The following is a 23,568-nucleotide window of genomic DNA, read 5'->3' as shown; positions in this document are numbered from 1 at the left end:
CCCTGTGTTTCCAGTTCCTATCTGTACCAGTGTACATCTTCTGGTGTAGCCAGACTTTGCAAGGGACAATTCGGATCATGCTAGTGGGGAGGAAGGAAGCATTTAGGAATGAGAGGAGAGTTGTATTTTTCATCGTTGCTACATCACACCCTGATTGGCTAGTCTCCATGAGACCCTTCTGTAAGGGGATGTCCAGTGGCCTACAAATGGGCTTTGGGTCTCCACACTGAACTACCCTACCCCCACCCCACCCTGTCATTCACTATGGTAAGATTTTTTTGTTTGGATGATGCCTGATACCTGATTCCTTCAACACCTCGTGATTACACAGGCTGGTGTGCTTCTTCCATGAGGGAATTTTTGCTTCTGAGTTAGATGGCCACTTGTTTACCTTCAAGCCTAAGACCCCAGACGCTATATCTTGTGATAGCTGGGCACCATCAGCTTTTTTTTTGCCACATTTGCTTATTCCCCTGCTTTGTCTTCAGCGGTTGTGTCGGGAAGGTGAGCATTATAGAATGCCAATTTAATAGAAGAAAGTATTCTTGCATTGAGGGAGTACTTGAGTGGAGGCCCAATGTCCTTCTGCTACCTTAACATTAAATGTATAAATATATGCACATAGATCTATTTCCCCATCATCATATATACATATATTTACATATATACAAGGCTTTATCTAGACCTCTATAAATGCCCTTTGCCTCCCAGCTCTTTCCTCTAGTTCCTTTGACTTTCCTCCTGTCCCACTATCATGCTCAGTCCCCACCAGGGTTTCAGCAGTTCTTCTTGGTTACATTCCCCTTGATCATGCCCTACCAGGCCTTCCACACCCTCCTCACCACCGATTTGGATCACTTGTTGTTCCCTTCTCCCTGGGTTTGTTAACACCACTACTTTTCCCCCCACTACCCCTTTCCCATGTCCCCTCAGAACTGTCAGTGCCATTGTTTTCTCCTCCAGATTGCGCATCCATCTCTTGATTCTTAAGATGTTCATACAAGGGGGTGATATGTGGTCATGAGAAGTAGGCAGGCACACCACCTTGTTGTTGGGGTGAAGCCACTGTTTTGACTGGAACTTACTATGATTATTCATATATCATATACTTCTATAGTTAAGTTGCTTTTAAAGAGTTGTATATACATCATCACCATCAATTCTAGTGCACCTTCCCCCCTCCCACAAACATTACTTGCTCCCCAACTCCCCTGCCCCTTGCCCCATTCCCGATAAATCATTGACTGAGTCAGATATTGTCTCTGTGGAGCCACTTCCTCAGTGCTTCATAAGCTGGGAAACTGAATGGAGATGATAAAAAAATAAAGCAGAGAGAAAATCAAGAGTCAGAAAGAAAAGACACCAGCAATAGTTATATAGGCCCGAGGGAAAAGTCCTGCCATGGAGCAAACAAGACACGTTTAAACTAAGAGTAAATTTAAGGTGGGTCAAGAGGGAGGTCAGTTGACCAGGCATCATATTATACCATAGTCCCATGCCCCATAATATATGTGTGTGTGCTGTGTGTATTTTAAAGCAACTAGACTAAAACAAGTGTATTACTGAGAGAAAGGGAACTTGTCTGCAGCATCCACTGATGGCAGAGACATGTTTAAACACGTTTTGTTTGGAATAAAACCGTACTTGAATGAAATAGAAACCTGGTAGCAAGACTTTTTCTTTACTAACACCCAGGTGTGTGTGTGTGTGTGTGTGTGCGTACAAGTGTGTAAAACACATGCCCACAATTCCTGTGTCAATTTCAAGACCCAGCCCATCCCGACAATCCCACACTCCCTCATTGGAGAGGCAGGTCTACACCTCCCTCGTAGTGTATCGATCCATCCCTACAAGGTGCTTTCCGATCACAGGGCAGGTTGCACCCCGGACCAGGCAAAGCATATCAAAACCAAGCTGTTTACAGCTTACCTAGAAAAGCTCTAACTCTCAGCTGTCAATCAACTTGGGAAAAACTAACATCAAAGGTGGAAAACTAGGACAAAAGTAAAACTCCTCCAGGGATAGAGGGGGGAATCTCAAACTGTTTTTCCAAAGAACCCAAGCGGAAGGCCACATCAGAAGAACTCATTTCACCACATGCCCTCTCCCAGACAATGCAGACCTGAACAGATCTATGGATCCCAAACATTTTCTTTCCTTCTGTAGATTGTCGCTTCACTTCCTTGATAAAGTCCTCGGATGCACGAAAGGTTAGTATTCTGATGCAGCCCAGTGTTGCTCACGCCTTTGCTCGGGCATCTGAGAATCCATTGTCAAAGCTAGGTCTCAAGGTTTGGGGGTTGCTGCTGTTGCTCGAAGGGTTTGGGGTTTTAGCTCTCACACTGATGTCATCGATCCCTTCAGAGGTGGTGAGTGGATGGGCAGCTGCATTTCATGTATGTGGAGATGCCGGTGCTCCCATGTCATTTATGGAAAAGACTACTCTTTCCCGCAACAAACGCATTGACCTTCGTTGGTGAGAGTTGACCTTGGGTATGGTCTTTTGCTGTGGGCAGTCCAGCCCCTCAGGATTGTGACAAATCACGTGGTAGCGAGCATGCCTTCCTCTGTGGTGTTTCCTGGGCTGTAATCTGCTGAGTGGGTTTGAACCACCAATCTTTCAGTTACCACCCAAAACTCAACCACCATTGAGTCTATCCAGACTCCTGGTGGCCCTATCTAAGGTTTCCGAGCCTGTGTTTCTGAGGCTTTCCAAGGCTGTAAGTCTCTACCGGAGCAGACAGCTTCATCTTTCTCCCTCAGGGCAGCTGGTGGGGTTGAACCCCCAGCCTGGTTGCTAGCAGCCCAACACATAACCCGCTTCGTGACCAGGGCTCCTTACATGAGACTCATACAAGTGTATTACTGACCAAACTTGTCCGGAGCCAACCACGGATCACAGAATCCCCCGGAGCCCACTGCCATCAAGTGTATTCCAACTCAGGGCAGCCCTGTAGGACACAGCAGAACGGCCCCCGTGCATTCCCAAGGCTGCACACGCGTTTGGGAGCAGAAACCCACATCGCTCTCCCTTGGGGTGACAGGTGAATGTGAACCGCCGACCTCACCATCAACAGCCCAACGCCTAGGCTTCTGCAGTAACAAGCTTCCCGTGGATTGCAGAGATGGGTTTGGATTGGAATAACACAGTGCGTGTATGAGCTAGTGGAACTCCAGTAGCAATACATTTTTACTTATCCACATATTCATTTATGCACGTTTGTCTCCTAACCAGGCTTTAGGCAAATGTCTCGAAAGCTTATGCATAGCCTTTGGGGGTCAGAAGAACTATTCTGTAAGACAGTATAGTGGTGGACACATGACAATTAAGCATTTGTCAATACCTACCGGGCCATATGGGTGTTGAATATATTTGCTAAATACCCTCCAACAATGGTTGCAGCAGCACATTAACAGAGAGTTGCCAGAGCTGCCGGTTCCACTCAGAAGTGAGTGGACAAGAACACCTCGACGCAAGAACACTTTGTTCTATTAAACTGGCATTCCATGATGCTCACCTTCCCTACACGATCGCTGAAGACAAATGGGTGCATGAGCAAATGTGGTGAAGAAAGCTGATGGTGCCCGGCTATCAAAAGTTGTAGTGTCTGGGGTCTTAAAGGCTTGAAGATAAACAAGCATCCATCTAGCTCAGAAGCAACAAAGCCCAAGTGGAAGAACACACTAGCCTGTGTGGCCACGAGGTTTTGAAGGTATCAGGCATGAAAGAACACAAAATCATATCACTGTGAATGAGGGGAAGTGCAGAGTGGAGACTCAAAGCCCATCTGTAGGCAACTGGACACCCCCTTACATAAGGATCATCAGGAGGAGACGAGTCAGTCAGGGTTCAGGGAATCAACAATGAAACATACAACTTTCCTCCGGTTCTTAAAAACTTCCTCCCCCCACTATCATGATCCCAATTCTACCTTACAAATCTGGCTAGGCCAGAAGATGTTCACTGGTACAGATAGGAAATAGAAACACAGGGAATCCAAGGGGGATGATCTCTTCAGGACCAGTGGTGAGAGTGGCTATACCGGGAGGGTGAGTTGGAAAGGGGGAACCGATTATAAGGATCTACATATAGCCTCCTCCCTGGAGGAACGGACAACAGAAAAGTGGGTGAAGGGAGACGTCGGACAGTGTAAGATATGACAAAATGATAATTTATAAATTATCAAGTGTTCATGAGGGAGGGGGAGCAGGGAGGGAGGGGGGAAATGAGGAGCTGATATCAAGGATTCAAGTAGAAAGAAAATGTTTTGAGAATGATGATGGCAACAAATATACAAATGTGCTTGACACAATGGATGTATGTATGGCTTGTGATAAGAGTTGTATGAGCCCCCAATAAAATGATCTTTAAAAAAAACAAAAATAGAAGTGAGTGGAAAGCGCTTACCGGTCTGACAGCTTGAGTCCCTGCCAATCAGAAGCCGCTGCTGAATCCTAGCTAACCAGGATGTTTGTTTGAGTCCCAGCCAATCAGGGAACCGCTGCTTGAGCCCCAGCCAATCAAGGACAACCGCCTTTTTTTTTTAAACGTTTTATTAGGGGCTCATACAACTCTTATCACAGTCCATACATATACATACATCAATTGTATAAAGCACATCCATACATTCCCCGCCCCAATCATTCTCAAAGCATTTGCTCTCCACTTAAGCCCTTTGCATCAGGTCCTCTTTTTTTTTTCCCCCTCCTTCCCCGCTCCCCCCTCCCTCATGTGCCCTTTGTAATTTATACATCATTATTTTGTCATATCTTGCTCTATCCGGAGTCTCTCCCCCCCTCCATTCTCTGTCGTCCCTCTCCCAGGGAGGAGATCACAAGTGGATCCCTGTAATCAGTTCCCCCTTTCCAACCCACTCACCCTACGCTCTCCCAGCATCGCCCCTCACACCCTTGGTCCTGAAGGTATCGTCCACCCTGGATTCCCTGTGCCTCCAGCCCTCATATGTACCAGTGTACAACCTCTGCCCTATCCAGCCCTGCAAGGTAGAATTCGGATCATGGTAGTTGGGGGGAGGAAGCATCCAGGATCTGGAGGAAAGCTGTGCTCTTCGTCGGTACTACCTTGCACCCTGACTGACCCATCTCCTCTCCTAAGCCCCTCTATGAGGGGATCTCCAGTGGCCGACTCTTGGGCCTTGGGTCTCCACTCTGCACTTCCCCCTTCATTCAATGTGGTATATATATAAATATATATATATACACATACACACACACACATTCTTTTTTTTTTTTGCATCATGCCTTATACCTGGTCCCTTTGACACCTCGTGATCGGACTGGCTGGTGTGCTTCTTCCATGTGGGCTTTTTTGCTTCTGAGCTAGATGGCCGCTTGTTTATCTTCAAGCCTTTAAGACCCCAGACACTATCTCTTTTGATAGCCGGGCACCATCCGCTTTCTTCGCCACATTTGCTTATGCACCCATTTGTCTTCAGCGATCCTATCATGGAGGTGTGCAGCCAATGATATGATGATTTTTTGTTCTTTGATGCCTGCTAACTGATCCCTTTGGGATCACTCGCTCACTCAGGCTGGTGTGTTCTTCCATGTGGACTTTGTTGCTTCTGAGCTAGATGGCCGCTTGTTTATCTTCAAGCCTTTAAGACCCCAGTCACTATCTCTTTTGATAGCCGGGCACCATCAGCTTTCTTCACCACATTTACTTGTTCACCCACTTTGATTTCAGCAGTTGTGTCGAGAGAGTGAGCATCATAGAGTACCAATTTAATAAACGAAAGTATTCATGCATTGAGGGAGTGCTTGAGTAGAGGCCCAAGGTCCTTCTGCCACCTTAATATTAAACCTATAAATGTAGATAATTAGATCTATTTCCCCATCCTCATATATATGTTTGCATGTACACGTCTTTGTCTAGACCTCCATAAATGTCCCTTGACTCCCAGCTCCTTCCTCCCTCTCCCTTGACTTTCCTCCTGCCCCACCACCATGCTCCGTCCCCACCTGGGCTACAGCTATACCTCTTCTCTACACAACCTTACCCTTGATCGCTCCCCATCAGGCATGTCACTCCCCCCTCACTACCATTTTGGGTCCCATGTTGTTCCCTTGTCCCTGTGTTTATTAACACCACTTCCTTACCCTCCTCCCGCTCCCCCACCCGGATCTGTCTGTCCCCACGGAACTGTCTGTCTTATTGTTTTTCCTCCAGATAGTTCATCCAGCCTGTCCTATTCAGACAGACCTGTGGAGACACTAACATGCCCGAAAACAAGACAGAGGAAAACAAAGCAACAGTATACAACCAGAGAAAAAAACAACATAAACAAACCACTGACAAAGAACAAAACAAAACACTTCACAAAAGAAAGGCTTGTAGTTAGTTCAGGGATCGTTTGCTGGCCCTTAGGAGCATTTTCCAGTCCAGTCTGTTGGGGCACAACGCCCTGGCCCCAAAGTCCACTTTCAGCATTCCCTGGGGACCTTGCCACTCCATTTCCCTGCTGTTCCACTGCATTCCCCCAGTGCTTTGCCTCGGTGTGGTGGGATCAGGTCAGCCAATCAGGGAACCGCTGCTTGAGCCCCAGCCAATCAAGGACAACCGCCTTTTCAAAAAAAAAAAAAAAACAAAACCTCAGGCCCGCCAGACAGAAAAAAGCCAGCCAGCTCTGGGCGGGGTCTCACTCTCACCCTTAGTGTCGCCCCGTGGGGGGTCTGTCCCCAGCGTAACCTGACCTTGTTGTTTCATTAACCTGCTGTGCTGCCACCTATCTATAGGCTCCGTCTCCCTCCTCCTTCCCAGAAGCCAGAGGCGCTCGCAGAGGGGTCATGGTAGCCCAGCACACGGAACAAGGACCGTCATGCTGATGTCAGATGGATAGTGGCTGAAAGCAAAGAAGGCTAGGAACATGTTTATTTGTGTTTTGCTGACTCTGCCAAGGCTTTCAACCGTGTGGATCATACCAGACTATGGATAGTCTTGAGAAGAATGGGATTTCCACAACACTTCATTGTGATCATGCTGAACTTGTACACGAGGCGCAAACAACAGGGGGAATATGACATGGTTTAAAATCAAGAAAGACGTGCATCAGGGTTGTATCTTGTAGCCATACTTATTCTACCTGTATGCAAAACAAATAGTGGGAGAAGCTGGATTATATGAAGAAGGAGGTGGAGAAAGCCTTTTTTTTTTTTTTTTTACCATCTTGTCTCCCCCCTGGAGAAAGCCTTATTAACAAACCTGCGGTATGCAGATGACACAGCCTTGCTTGCTGATGAAGATCCGGGGTTGCAGCCTTCAGTGTGAATTACATCTCAATGCCAAAAAGACCAAAATTCTCACAACTGGACCGATAGATAAATCACAATAAACCGAGAAAAAAATGAATTTGTTAACGGTCTTATCTTGCTTGGATCCACAGGCATTGCTCATGGAAGCAGCAGTCAAGGGACCCAAAGATGCATTGCTTTGGGTGAATCAATATTGCTTCACCATATTACATGTGATGATTCCGCATTCCCAGGAATTCAAACTGCTAATAGAAGAAGCTAAACATGAGGAGGAGGAGTACATGGAAGCTCTCTGTACTTTCTGCACTATTTTTCTGTACGCCTGAAACTCTAAAAAAAATGTCTATCTTTTAAAATCCATGTCTAAAATCTTGAGGGCCAAGTGGTACTTCTCACTCACCACCATCAAGTCATTTCTGACTCATAGTGACCAAAGAGGACAGGGTAGAACTGCCCCTGTGGATTTTCAAGGTTGTAACTGTTTATGGACGTAGAAAGCCTTGTCTTTCTCCCGCGGAGTAGCTGGTGGTTTCTAACTGCTGACCTGGTAGTTAGAAGCAACCGTAGCCACTATACCCCCAGGGCTGTTTCCTCACTGTGGGTCCTCTCAGACCCCTTGCTCTGGAATCAAGTCCAACTTAACAGACTCAAAGACAAAAGGTTGAGATAACCATTTGGTCTTAATGTTTCCAACTTCCCTTTTCTAGGGCACTTAGTATCTGTAATCATAAGACATAATTACATAGGAGATGCCAAAAAGGGTGATTAGAAACATTAAAACCAACTGATTTCAACATTTTGTCTTTGAGTCTCTATAAGTTGGAGTTGATTCAAGAGCAACTGGTCTGGAAGAAGAGGGCAGTGAGCAAACATTTTGTTAAAATGTATTTATAAATCCAATTCAACAATGACTTCCGTTTCTTTAAACTTTTTCTCGATGGGCTGAAGGTTACAGAATGGACCAGTTGTCCATCCAACAATGCAAACACTATTTGTTTCATTCGTTGCCATTCCCACAATGCAATAGCACCCACCCCACATTCTCCTTGCGCTTCCTGTTTCCATTCCTCCTCCTGAACGTGGTCCTTGGTTCAATGCTGTCCTCTTGATCTCAAACGGTTGGTCCTCCCAAGATGTGAGTACCTCCAAATGCTATTGTTCCCCGACAAGACCTGTCTGTTGCTGGCGGAAAACTGAGCCCATTGAGTGAGTTCAGTTCCAATCCTAAAGAATGACAAAGGACCATACTTCCACCATTCTCTGTCTGGTCAGTAAGCCTGGTCTTTTAATAATTTGTTCAACATCTTTCTCCTACTCTGGTCTGGAACAGGGAGATCCCAATAGTTGCACCACAGGTGACTGCTCATGGAATTTTAAAACCCCAGTTGCCACTCCCCACAGTTGTAGAGTGTTATCTTTGTGAACGCTGCTACCCAAGTGACCTCGGTGTTCCCTGAGACGACAATGCTGAGCCCCGGGACCAGTGACTCATCCCTGCAAGGTGTTTGGTTGTATCTAAGAAGTTTTCGTAGTTTTGCCCTTTGAATGCGCCAGCACATTCATGGATATGTTTACAACCACGATAAATGCCCACGCACAAATATCTCCTGTTAAACGACTCCACATTCATAGATAGTCTCCCACTCTCCTCCCACGCCCACTCAGCCCGCCTACCCATGCAGCGCCTTGAAGACCATTGATACTGCAAGAGCCTGGATAGAACACTATTTCTCTGTGACCTTTGGCCCTTGCACTCCTGCCTCCACTAATGTTGGCTGACCACTCTCTTACTGCAAATTGCCTTTACCCTCACCCAGTTAATACAAGTCAACCCTCTAGCTCAGGGTGGGGGCCATCCAGCCCACAGGTCATATCAGGCCTATGAACCAATACAAGCTAACATCACACGCTTCATCAAAGAGAAGTTCCAGCCATCGCATTAGTGCTGAGCTAATGAAACGTTAGACCAAATGTAGCTAATCTTTAAGTCGATATTTCTGTATGGGCCGCACGTAAGGACCGTACAACTATCCAAAGCCCCTTGGCAGAGAAAGGGTTTCCCAGCTCTGCTCCAGCCAAGAAGTCATTACCCCCACGCCCCTCCCACACCGGGAACCAGGGAGGAATGTTTCTTGGCGTGTGAACCCTTTCTCTTGACTTTTGCCATGTTCACCTCAGACAATAGCTGGCCGTTCAAGATGGACCGGGTCCACTCAGCGTCTGGCCCTACAGTTTCTCCACGTGATAAAGGTGACGCAAAGATTAGTCACGTGCTTTCAGCACTGCAGAGTCCGCCACGTGGAGCCCTGGCGGCGTGGGGGTTGTGAGTTGGGCTGTCATCCGAAAGTCAGTGGGGTCTCCCAGGGAAGAAGAGGGGCTTCCTACTGCTGGGAAGAGTTACAGTCTCGGAAACGCACAGGGGCGACTCCCCACCCTCCCCACCCCACCCCCACCCCGCCCTGTGAGTCCTCGTGAGTCAGAATGGATGCGATGGCAGTGAGCTTGAATCCTCCACTGTATACACCTGCCATAATTCTGTTTTTCTATTTATGGGTATTTAGGTTGGTTCTTGTACCAAAAAGAACTAGTCGACAGTCCACCCACCATCTGAGCAAGAACCAATGGTGCTGAAGGAAGAAGTTCAAACTGCACTGAATGCCTTAGCCCAAACAAGGCTCCAGGAATTGATGGAATCCCCATGGAAATGGTTCAGAAAACTGAAGTAGCTCTGGAAACTCTCATCTCTGCCAGAAAATTTGGAAGACAGCTACCTGACCAACTGACTGGAAGAGATCGATATTTGTGCCCATTCCAAAGAAAGATGACACAACAAAATGCTCAAACTATACAGCGTCATAACTGATGTCACACACAAGTAAAATGTTGCTGAAGATCATCCAGCAATGGTTGCAGCAGTAAATTGAGAGGAAACTGCAGAAGTTCAGGCTGGATTCAGAAGAGGACGTGGAACAAGGGCTATCATTTTTAATGTCAGATGGATCTGGGCTCAAAGCAGAAACTACCAAAAAGATGTTTACTTGTGTTTCATTAACTATGCAGAGATATCCGACTGTGTACCAGCAGTCCTCAAACTACGGCCCGCGGGCCACATGCGGCCTGCGGAGGACATTTATGTGGTTCGCTGGGTGTTTTTGCCCTGTTTGGTTTTTTACTTCAAAATAAGATATGTGCAATGCGTTGGAATTTGTTCATAGTTATTTTTAAAACTGTAGTCCGGCCCTCCAATGGGTCTGAGGGACAGTGAACTGGCCCCCTGTTTAAACAGTTTGAGGACCTCTGGTGTGGACCATAATAAACTGTGGATCACCTTGAGAAGAATGGGGATTCCAGACACTTCACTGTGCTCATGTGGAACGTGTCTGTGGATCAAGGGGCAGTTGTGCAAACAGAACAAGGGCATTCTGCATGGTTTAAAATCAGGAAAGCTGGGTGTCCAGGCTACATCCTCTCACCATACTTGTTCAATCTGTATGCTGAGCAAATCATCCGGGAAGCTGGGTCGCATGAAGAAGGGAGGGGCATCAGGATTGGAGGAAGAGTTATTAGCAACCTGCAGTGTGCACATGACACAACCTTGCTTGCTGAGATCAAGGATTGCAGCCTTCAGTGTGGATTACCACTCAATGTAAGGAAGACCAAAATCCTCACAACTGGACCAGTAGGTAACATCATGATCAATGGACAAAAGGTTGAAGTTGTCAAGAATTTTGTCTTCCTTGGATCCACAATCGATGCTCACGGGAGCAGCAGAAGACGGATTGCATTAGGCAAATCTATCTGCCGCACAACACTCTTTAGAGTAGTGAAGAGCAAGACTACTACTTGCGGACTAAGGTGCCTGACCCAAGCCAAGGTGCCTGACCCAAGCCAAGGTATTCTCCATTGCATCATATGCATTGGAAAGTTGGACATGGACCATAGAAGAATCAACGCATTTGAATTTTGGTCCTGGAGAAGAATATTGAAATTACCATGGACTGACAAATGTGCTTGACACAATGTCTGTATGTATTTATTGTGATAAGAGCTGTATGAGCCCCCAATAAAATGATTTTTTTTAATTACCATGGACTGCTAAAAGTACAAACAGATCTGTCTTGGAAGAAGTAAGGCCAAAGTGCTCCTTAGAGGCAAGGATGGAAGACTTTGTCTCACCTACTTTGGATATACTGTCAGGAGAGAGCAGTTTCTGGAGAAGGACATCATGTTTGGTAAAGTGGAAGGGCTGCGAAAGGAGGAAGGTCCTTGATGAGAGAGATGGACATCTCGTGGCTGCATCCCTGGGCTCCGGCATAGGAACAATGGCGAGGCCGGTGCCAGACTCGGCAGTGTTCGGTTGAGCACAGGGTTACTATGAGTCAGAGCCAACCCGATAACACCTAACAACCACAGGTTCTTTCTATCTTTTTGCTATTGTGTATCATGCTACATGGAACATGGACGCATATACACATTCATGTTGTGGCTCCTATTTCTCTAGGATCTATACCAAGTAAAGGAATCTCTGGGTCACGTGGTGTTTCTATTTCCATCTTTGTAAGGAAGCGCCATACCACTTTCCATGTGGCTGTACCATTTCACAGACCCATCGGTAGAGGATGAGGGCCCCAGTGTCTCCACAACTTCACCAGTATTTGTTGTGTTCTAGTTTAGGGTTTTGTTGTTTGTTTTAGTTTGCTTTTAATACTGGGTGAGGTGGTGATTGTTTGTTAGTACCAACGCATAGGTTGCTACTCACCGAAACCCTGTGGGCAAACAGACTGAAACAGCCCAGTCCTACTCCATCCTCCCAAGTGTTCTTCTCTTTGGACATGGTTGAAGCCACCGTGTCCATCCACCTGGTCCCAGGTCTGCCTGCTTTTCGCTGCTCCTCTGCTCTGCCAGGCGTGATGTCCTTTGCTAGGGACTGGTCTCTCCTGATAACATGACCAAGTATATGAGACAAAGTCTCATCACCTTTGCTCCTCCAGAACATTTTGGCTATATTTCTTCCCAGAGAGATTTGTACTTCTTTTGGCAGTACATTGTCAGTTCGCTCTCCTTCAGTAGCATCACAATTCAAATGCACCGACTCTTCTTCAGTCTTCCTAGTGATGTCCAGTTTTCACATGCATATGAGGGTATTGACAGTACCATGGCTCGGGTCAGGCACACCTTAGTCCTCAAAGTAGCATTCTTGTTTTCTGTGTTTTAAAGTGCAGCAGACATACCCCGTGCAACGAGCCATTTGATCTCCTGACCGCTTCTTCCAGGAGCGTTTATTATAGATCCAGACAAGAAGAAGTCCTTGACAAATTCAATCTTTTCCCCATTTATCATGATGCTATTATTCTTCTCTGTTGGTCCCGTTGTGAAGATTTTGGTTTTATGTACACTAAGATGTAACCCATACTGAAAAGACTTCACCCTCGATCGTCATCAGCAAGTGCTTCACATCCTCCTCACTTTCAGCAAGCAAAGTTGCGTCATCTGCATATCAAAGATTGTTAATACTGTAAACGTTCCTCTAGACTTGATGCTGCATTTCTCCATATAGTGAGCATACAGCTGACTCATACCTTTCCTGATTTTTAACTATACAATATGCCTTTGTTCTATTCCCACGACTACGTCTCATCAATGGACAAAGTTCTGAATGAGCACAGCTGAGTGTTTTGGAATTCCCATTCTTCCCATAGCTTGTTATGATGCACACAGTCCAATGCCTTGGCATTCAAGTACACACAAGTAAACATCTTTCTGGCATTCTCTGCTTTCGGTCAAGAGCCATCTGACATCTGCAATAACATCTCTTGTTCCATGTCCTCTTCTGAATTGAGCCAGACCTCTGGCAGCTGTCAATGTACTGCTACAACTGTTGTTGAATGATCCTCAGAAAAATTTTATTTGCATATAATGTCAATGATATTGTTTGTGTATTCGCTTGGGTCATTTTTCTTTGAAATGGGTAAAAATATGAATCTCTTCTAGTCATTTGGCCAGGTAGCTGTCTTCCCAGATTCTTGGCTTAAGACAAGTGAGAGCTTCTAGTGCTTCATCAGCTTGTTGAAACATCTCATTTGGTATCCCATCAAGTCCCGGGGCCTTGTTTTTGGTTTATGCCTTCAATGCAGCTTGAACTTGGTCTTGCACTACCCTTGGCACTTACTTTGATGGTACTTCTTGAAATGGTTGAATGTTGATTAGCTCTTTTGCATACAGTGTGTATTCTTTCCATCTTCTTTTGATATTTCCTGCATCATTCAGTATTTTACCCATAGAATCTTCAATACTGTAACCCCAGACTTGGATTTTGGTCCCCCCTTCAGTTCTTACCATTTAAAACATGCTAAATACATATACTAACATGGCAGGGGAGATAGCATGATCACGAAGTTAGTTTTCCCAGGGTGAAGCTTCTCCATTGCACTCCAAATATGCTGACCCCCTGCAAGTTCCCCAAATGTGGGTAATTTGACTGCATAATTTGTGGTAGTGAAAAAAATTTTTAATTAAAAATATATTTTAAAATAAATTGAATGTGCAAAGTGTGTGTTTTCTTTTTGTTTTTCCAACTCTGGGTCTTTTCACATTTCATTATAATATTTTATTTTGTGTTCTCCAGCTGCCCTTTGAAATGTTCTGGTCAGCTCTTTGATTTCATCCTTTCCTCCCTTTGCCGTAGCTGCTCTACAATTCAGGGAAATTTTCAGAGTTAACGTCTGACATAGACGTTGATCTTTTCTGACTGTTTTCTTCATGGGTGTTGTTCTTGACGTCCTTGCATAGCTCATCATGTTTCCTGTTGCTAGTTTTCATTCTTAATCATTTTATTGGGGCCTCATACAACTCTTAGCACAATCAATCCATCCATCTATTGTGTCAAGCACACTTGTACATTTGTTGTCATCATCAATCTCAAAGCATTTGCTTTCTGCTTGAGCCCTTGGTATCAGCTCCTCATTTCCTCCCCTCCCTCATGAGCCCTTCATAATTTATAAATTATTCTTATTTTGTCATTTCTTACACTGTCCAACATCTCCCTTCACCCACTTTTTTGTTGTCCATCCCCCAGTGAGGAGGTTATTTGTAGATCCTTGTAATCGGTTCCCCCTTTCTACCCCATCTTCCCTCCACCCTCACCACTGGTGTCACTCTCACCACTGGTCCTGCAGGGATCATCTGTCCTGGATTCCCTGTGTTTCTAGTTCCTATCTGTACCAGTGTACATCTTCTGATCTAGCAGGATTTGTAAGGTAGAATTTGGATAATGATAGTGGGGGGGTGGGGGAGGAAGCATTTAAGATTAGAGGAAAGTTGTATGTTTCATCATTACTACATTGCACCCTGACTGGCTCAGCTCCTCCTTGGACCCATCTGTCCAGTTGCTTACAGATGGGCTTTGGGTGCCCAATCTGCACTCCCCCTCATTCACAATGATATGATTTTTGTTCTTTGATGCCTGATACCTGATCCCTTTGACACCTCATGATCACACAGGTTGGTGTGCTTCTTCCATGTGGGCTTTGTTGCTTCTGAGCTAGATGGTCATTTGTTTAACTTCAAGCCTTTAAGAACCCAGACACTATATATTTTGATAGCCAGGCACCATCAGCTTTCTTCACCACATTTGCTTATTCACCCACTTTGTCTTCAGCGATTGTGTAGGGAAGGTGAGAATCATGGAATGCTACTTTAATCAAAACAAAGCCTTCTTGCATTGAGGGAGAACTTGAATGGAGGCCCAAAGTCCATCTGCTATTTTAGTACTAAACCTATAAATAGATGCACATAGATCTGTTTCCCCATTGTCATATAAAAATACATCTATATATGTACATGCCTTTATTTAGACTTCCATAAATGCCCTTTGCCTCCTAGTTCTTTCCTCTATTTCCTTTTACTTTCCTTTTGTCCCACTATCATGCCCATCCTTCATTTGGGTTTCAGTAATTACTCTCAGTTACATTGCCCTTGATCAAGCCCTACCAGGTCTCTTACACCCTCCTGCCACCAATTTTGAATCATTTGTTGTTCCCTTGTCCCTGGGTTTGTTAACATCACTTCCTTTTCCCCACCTCCCCCTCTCCCATGTCCCCCTGGAACCGTTGGTCCTGTTGTTTTCTCCTCCAGGTTGTATATCCAGCCTATCTTATCTAGATAGACCTACAGAGATAATAATATGCACAAAAACAAGACAGAGCAAAACAACAACAAAAACTGATGATAAAAAGAAGTCTGTAAATAGTTCAAGGTCTGTTTGTTGACCTTTAGGAGTGTTTTCTGGTTGAGTCTGATGGGGTGCCACGTCCTGGCCCCCAAATCTATTTTTGGTATTCCCTCGGACTTCCTTGCACTTTTTCCCTTGCTGTTCTGTTGCACACGCATTCGTAGTTTGCCTCGGTGGGTGTGATGGGGTCAGATCGGGTAAAATTCCCACACTGTGTGTCCTGTGTTGTGTGCCGTAGGGCTATGGGTCAGTGAGGGACATTGTGTCTCATAGTGGGACTGGCCATACGGTCCTCTCTGTGCTTTGGCTGCTCTGAGCAGGAATATGGCCCCCAGGGCTTAGTGGGCCAGGATGTGCTCCACTCTCTCTTCCTCCCCCTTCATTTTCTCCCGTGCGCTCTGATCAGACATGTCCCTCTCCCTGAGCTGTAGTTTCAGCGTTGTCCTCTGAATTAAATTCTTCTTGGAGGAGGGGTGATTGTCCCCTTGGGATGGGGACTGGCCTTTCAAACCTCTCCATTGGTTACCTGCTTCATCCCTGTATGTTGTATTGTATTCACATCTTGGAGCACCAGGTTGAAGTCTGGTCCCTCTTTCCATGTGGAGATATAAACAATACCCTCCCCTTGGGTGGGTTAGTGCCTTGTTCCCCTGCTACCTATTTCTTTTTTCCCCCCTCCTTTTTGGTTGGCTACCATATGTGTCCCTGGATTTGGTCAGGCCCCTGCCATACTACCTGGACCTCACCCCAGGAAGGTTTGTATACAGTAGCTTTGTCCCTATGCTCCTTGTGCATTTTTAAGCTTACCTCAGCGGACTCATGTTGTACTTGTCCTTTTGTGCTTGGCTTATTTCACTTAGAATGATTTCCTCCAGTTCTTCCCATTTGGCAATGTGCTTCATGAGCTCATCACTGCTTTTTAGGGATGCTTAGTACTCCATTGTATGTATGTACCACAGTTTTTTAATCCATTTGTCTGTTGATGGAAATTTAGGTTGTTTCCAACTCCTTGCAATTGTGAACTGTGCCGTGATGAACATTGGAGCACAGATGTCTGGCTGTGGTTTGTTTTTGCCTCTTCTGGGTATATGCCCAGTCGGGGGATTGCTGGGTCATATGGTAGCTCAATTTCCATCTCTTTTAGATATCGCCAAATCGATTTCCATAGTGGCTGTACATACCTACAGGTCCACCAGCAGTGGATGGGAGTTCCTATCTCACCACAGCTCCTCCAACACTTGTTGCCTTCTGATTTTTTGTATTGGACTTTGAGGGTGTTAAGTGGTATGTCATGACTAATGATCAAAAACATTTTCTCATATGTTTATTGGCCATTCAGATTTCTGCCTTTGTGAAACTTCTGTTCAGGTCCTTTGCCCACCTCCTCGGTGGACAATGAGTTTTGTTCTGCCAGCACTACTTGTTAAAGAGACTATGTTTTCTCCTATTTAATCCAATTCAGCCCTTTGTCAAAGCTCAGGTATACATAGGTGGACAGATTTACTTCCGAGTTCCAGTTCTGTTCTGTTTTTCTGTGTCCTCTCACTGACTGCTGGGGCTGTAGAGTAGGTTTTGAAACTAGGAGTGGAAGTCCTTCAACTTTGCTCTTCTCGAGTATTGCTTTGCCTCTCTTTCTGTGTAAATTGGTGATTTGTTGTTCCATCTCTCTAAGGAATGGTACTAGAATATAGATCAGGATTGCATTATATCTGTAGACAGATGTAAGTAGTGTTGACAGTTTTACAAATGCTAAGTCTTCCTATCTATGAACACAGTATTGTCTCCTATTTATGTAGGTTTCTTGTAGTAGTTGGTTTTTTCTTTTTTTGCTTGTTTGTTTTCTTTGAATAGGACTTTTATATCTCTAGATTTATTTATTTCTAAGTATTTCACCTTTTTTGGTGGCTATTGTAAATATTGTTTTCCTTTTCAGAGTTCTTTTTGTTAATGTAAAGGAATCCAATTGATTTTTTTATGTTGATCTTGTACCCTGCCACTTTTCTGAATCTTTCAATTGGTTACAATAATTTTCTTGCTGAGTTTTGGGATTTTCTCGGTATATGATCATATCAAAATAAAATTTTACTTCTTCTCTGTTTATTTGGATGCCTTTGAAAGCTCTGGCTAAGTCTTTCAGAACAATTCTAGGGTTATTTTTGCCAACCTATAGCATGTGTTAATGAAAGTAGGTGCAGAATAGTACCAGAAAGTTAATATAATAGTAAATATAGAGACATGTTATCCTCTTTTTCTTTTTTTTTTTGCATTGAGAAAATCTGCTATCTCCTTATTATTTTGATTTTCATCTCTCTAATAGTTATAAAGAAGACTTCAGTGCAATAGGTTGACCAAGTGATGGCACAAATGGGCTCAACCTAAACAAAGATTGTGAGACTGACACTGGACCAGACGCTGTTTCCTTCTATTGTACATGAAATCACTAAGAATGGAAACTACATGAAAATGACAGATGGCTAATGATCACTCACATGCCTTCACATGTTTTGTTTTTTGTTTGTTTTTTTATCATTTTATTAGGGGCTCATACAACTCTGATCACAATCCATACACACATCAATTGCGTAAAGCACATTTGAATATTCATTGCCGTCATCATTCTCAAGACATTTGCTCTCTACTTAAACCCCTGGCATCAGGTCCTCATTTTTCCCCTCCCTCCCTCTCCCCCCTCCCTCATGAACCCTTGATAATTTATAAAGTATTATTTTGTCATATCTTACCCTGTCCAACGTCTCCCTTCACCCACTTTTCTGTTGTCCATGTCCAAGGGAGGAGGTAACATGTAGATCCTTGTAATCGGTTCCCTCTTTCCAACCCACCCTCCCTCTACCCTCCCAGTATCGCCACTCACACCACTGGTCCTGAAGGGATCATCCGCCCTGGATTCCCTGTGTTTCCAGTTCCTATCTGTACTAGTGTACATCCTCTGGTCTAGACAGATTTGTAAGATAGAATTGGGATCATGATAGTGGGGAGAGAGGAAGCATTTAGGATCTAGGGGAAAGTTGTATTTTTCATCATTGCTACATCACACCCTGACTGGCTCATCTCCTCCCCAAGACCCCTCTGCAAGGGGATCTCCAGTGGCCTACAAATGAGCTTTGGTTCTCCACTCCACACTCCCTGCCTCATTCACTATGGTAAGATTTTTTGTTTCTGATGGTGCCTGATACCTGATCCCTTCGACACCTTGTGATTGCACAGGCTGGTGTTCTTCTTCCATGTGGGCTTTGTTGCTTCTGAGCTAGATGGCCGCTTGTTTACCTTGAAGCCTTTAAGACCCCAGATGCTATACCTTTTGACAGCCGGGCACGATCAGCTTTCTTCGCCACATTTGCATATGCACCCATTTGTCTTCAGAGATTGTATCATGGAGGTGAGCACACAATGATATGATTTTTTTGTTCTTTGATACCTGATAATTGATCCCTTCGGCACCTCGTGATCACATCGGCTGGTGTGCTTCTTCCATGTGGGCTTTGTTGGTTCTGAGCTACATGGCCACTTGTTTACCTTCAAGTTTTTAACACCCCAGATCATATATCTTTTGATAGCCAGGCACCATCAGCTTTCTTCACCACATTTGCTTATTCACCCACTTTGTCTTCAGCGGTTGTGTCGGGAAGGTGAGAATCACAGAATGCCAATTTAATAGAAGAAAGTATTCTAGCATTGAGGGAGTACTTCAGTAGAGGTTCAATGTCCATCTGCTACCTTAATACTAAACATATAAATATATGCACATAGATATATTTCCCCATCTTCATACATAAATATATTTGCATATGTACATGTCTTTAGCTAGACCTCTATAAATGCCCTCTGCCTCCCAGCTATTTCCTCTATTCCCCTTTACCTTCCTCCTGTCCCACTATTATGCTCAGTCCCCACCAGGGTTTCAGCAATTCCTCTGTGTTACATTACCCTTGATCATGCCCTACCAGACCTCCCACACACTCCTCACCACCAATTTGGGTCACTTGTTGTTCCCTTGTCCCTGGGTTTGTTAACACCACTTCCTCCCCCACCTCCCCCTCTCCCATGTCCCCTCAGAATTGTCAGTCCCATAGTTTTCTCCTCCAGATGGTTCATCCAGCCTGTCTTCTTTAGACAGCCCTGTGGAGATAATAACATGCATAAAAACAAGACAGAGCAAAACCAAGCAACAATATACAACAAAACAACAACAACAAACCAATGCAAAAAAAAAAAAACCAACCACAACACAACAAGAAAGAAAAGCTTGTGGTTAGTTCAAGGACTATTTGTTGGCCTTTAGAAATGTTTTCCAGTCCAGTCCTTTGGGGCACCAAAGTCCATCTTCAAGATTCCCTAGGGACCTCGCCACTCCATTCCCTTGCTTTTCTGTTGCATCCCCTTAGTGTTTTGCCTCGGCATGGCGGGATCAGATCAGGTGCAATTCCCACACTGTGTCTCCAGTAGTGTCGTCTGTAGGGCTATGGGTCAGTGACAGGCGTCATGTCTCATAGTTGGGCCGGCCATGTGGTCCTCTCTGTGAACTGGCTGCTCTAATTGGGAAAGCTAATTTCACATATTGATTAGCTGCCTGCATGTGACGTTCACATCCTCTGTCATTTTAAAAATTGGATTACTTGCTTTTTTTTCTTGCTGAGGGGTAAATTACCTCAGTATATAACAATATACATATCATTTAGGTTCTAAAATAAAAACAAAACAAGCCATAACCCAGCTCCAGTAAGAATCACTATAAGAATAGTGTAAGAATCACAAGACCATAGCTAGAAAAGCCACACAAAGGAATTCATGACACCACAATGTGTTTGGGGAGAGGCAAGATTTTGCATGATGTCTTCGTGTGGGAAACACAAAGGGGTCTGCTAGGAACAAGCTACATGAACAGAGTAGCTTGAGTAAGGAATACCAAGGCTCTGAGCAAGAAGATGGACAGCTAATAGAGAGAAAACTGCTGGGAACCATTGACATTGGGGGCAGGATGTGGTCACATGACCAGCTTTGTCTTTGGGTCAAGAATATGGAGGATGGTCTGGAAGGAGGTCCCGTGACTTGCTTGGAAGTCTGAGCAAAAAAACAAAAAGGAACTGGAGAGAAGGGGTGGATTCAAGAGGCACATTAACTAGAAGAAAATACATTGGGTGTGGGAGGGAGGGGAAAAATGAGGAGCTCATACCAAGGGCTCAAGCAGAAAGAAAATGCTTTGAGAATGATGATGGAAACAAATGTACAAATGGGCTTGACACAATGGATGGACGGATGAATGGATTATGATAAGAGTTGTATGAGCCCCCAATAAAATGATCTTTAAAAATAGAATATACATCAAAATATTAACAAAGGCCAACTCCTCATGTTGGTAGCTTTCCAAATACTATAAACCTTACTTGTGTACTTAAAAATTACTAGAAAAAAATAAAACAAAACTATTTTAGGTATAATATCAAATGGTCTGAATAACCAAATGAAAGAGTCAATCTATCTAAAGTATCTGGCATGTGTTAAGTTCTCATTAGACAGTGGCCGCTGTGGGCTTTTTAGAGAAGAGAGGTAAGGTTGAGGGTGAGAAAGGGTCTCCGTGTTTAGACTGAACAACTGGACACGTGGTGCCATGTGCCAAGCCAGGGGCTAAAGGAGGAGCCGGCGGGCCGGGCGGCTCAGGAAAGGCTGAGTCTGAGGAGCTGGTATACATCCATGAGCAAATCTCATAAACAATCAGCTATAAGGGTCTGGAGCCTGGTGGGGAGCACTGCACTAGAAGACGGCAGAGCTATGGTCACCTCTTTGTGCTTCGATGGTCTCTTCAGGATAAAAGAGGATTAAATCAAGTGATCTCAGAGCAACATCACAGCTCTGAAAGTCGAAGAGCACCTGTCTAAAAAGATGACTTGGAGCAGCGGTTCTCAACCTGGGGTCGTGACCCGTTTGGGGGTCAAAGGACCCTTTCACAGGGGCCCCGATCCATCACTGTAGCAAGATGTCAGTGATGAGGTAGCAACAAAAATAATGTTATGGTTGAGGGTTCACCCCCACATGAGGAGCTGTGTGAAAGGGCCGAGGTATGAGGAAGGTTGAGAACCGCTGACCTAGAGGCTCCTCTGAGCCTTCCGTTTGGCACTCCCTATGACTACATGTTCCTCTGGGCTGCGCTCCTCAGCTCTGCCCCTGACTGGGGCTGGCCTCCAGTCCCTAGACCATAGATTCCCACGTTTATTTGCCTTTCACCCCCTTTTCAGAAAAAGAAAAATTACTCAGCACGCCCTGGCAATGAACAAATGTGGATCCTAGAGCTCCTACTCCAGGGTCAAGTGTGGGAGCTGCTTTTACAGCCCAGCGCCCCCTAGGGGGCAGCATCGCACACTTTGGCAACAGTGTCCTGTGGCCTGTGTTCAGGATCCATGCTGTGTGTGTTAATCTAGCCTAACTAGCTTGGTCTGTCTGTCTAATTAGGCACATAGGAGGCTCTCTTACCTATCTGTCTCTCCAGAGCCTCACAATCCCTCACTCGTTCTGCTCTGTTCAGATGCCTGCTCCTGGCAGAGCCTTTTGGGTTTCCTACCACCAACGCCTGGAAGGTCTACAGCTAAGGGATAGTGGACCCAGGGCTTCTCGCTGTCCTATCTATGAACTCAAGACTGTCTCTAGATTGATCCCTGCTTCCCCTTTCATCCAGGGCCCGTTTTATTCTAGCTCATTCCATTTCATTTCTGCTCCTCCATCCTCGTTACTCCTCCACACACGTTTATGTTAGGACCCCTCCCCTTGTTTGGTCTCAAGAAGCCCTGATTGCACAGTGATTAAGCACACAACGTTAACAACAAATTATTGTTGGCATGAGCCACATGCCCGTGCGCGCAGTGTGTGCCTGTGATGGTCACGGCCGTGGAAGCCCTACGGCACAATTTAACTCTGTCTTGAGGAATTGCTGAGCCGGAATCAACTCAACCCCAGTGGGATGACTAGCCAAAAGGTTGATGGCTCAAACCACCCAGAAGTGCCCGGAAATCTCAATGAAGGTCACAACCTTGAAAGTCCAATGGGGCAGTTCTGCTCTCCACACCTGGGTCGCCATGAGTTGGGATCGACGCAGCAGCGAGGACAAGAACACAGTTCAGCCCAACCCTCCAACCTGTCTCACTCCGCCACCATTCCTCATCCCTAATGCTGACCCACTTCTCAGAAAAATGCCAAGACTCTCTCCCTCCCAGAGTCGTGATGATCTTCACGGAGCATCTCTCTAGTCTGACTGCTGTGGGCTCTCCAGTGGCGAGGATGACTGAGGTATCAGAATAGGCTGGCAGCCGTGCCGGGCTCTCCCTGCAGCACCCACCTTTCTCAGGAACCACCAAGCAGGGCGTCCAGCCTGCCAGCCAAGAGTTGCTAGCTTGTAACCGGGAACTTCCCTCTGAACCTGCAGGTGGGAAAGTTCATTCTGTGTGCACATCTTTCTGAAAAGCCTACAGTGAAACTCAGTCAAGTTTATGAAGAAGTAGTAGTCAGGGGATCTGGGACCGATTTCTAGTAAAACTAAACTCAGTATTTACCCCTTTTCTTCTCTGGTTGCCTCCCTGTTGCCTTAAAATAGTACAACTTAATATCATTGCAATAAACATCCTTGAGACATTCCTGGGTCAAAAGATCACATTTATTTTAAGACTATTTATTCATATTGCCTACTCGTGCCTCACAAATGAAAAATCAGGATTCACTGCTGTCACTCAGTGAGCATTTCTACTTCACGGCACTGCTCTTGCCCACACTAGATGAGTTCTTCTTTTTTTTTTTTTATAAATGCTTTGCCAATTGGATATTGATACATGGAATCTTATTTTAACTTGACCTTCTTGTTAGAGAAGCTGTACATTTCAAATATGTTCATTGATCCATCCTTCTTCCACGGAATTCATCAGTCCAATCTTCACAGCCTTTCTCCACGGTACCATTCATGTCACCTACCTCATTTATTGTAGTTTTTCTCACGTCAGACAGATGCATCTGATTGCACAAGGCTAGAACTCATTATTGCCAGCTTTATATCAGGCAATGTAAAA

General features: G+C 45.1%; 1 non-coding gene across 1 annotated transcript; it reads left to right on the top strand.

The window, feature by feature from the left end:
- Window positions 1–13,631: 13,631 nt before the first annotated feature.
- LOC142438027 (U1 spliceosomal RNA) lies at window positions 13,632–13,800 on the top strand. Its single transcript, XR_012782502.1, has one exon. It is a non-coding gene; the product is annotated as a U1 spliceosomal RNA (small nuclear RNA).
- Window positions 13,801–23,568: the final 9,768 nt, after the last annotated feature.

Source organism: Tenrec ecaudatus, chromosome 1, assembly GCF_050624435.1.
Source record: "Tenrec ecaudatus isolate mTenEca1 chromosome 1, mTenEca1.hap1, whole genome shotgun sequence".
NCBI classification, from domain to species: Eukaryota; Metazoa; Chordata; class Mammalia; order Afrosoricida; family Tenrecidae; genus Tenrec; species Tenrec ecaudatus.
This window is presented reverse-complemented; position numbering and strand designations above follow the sequence as displayed.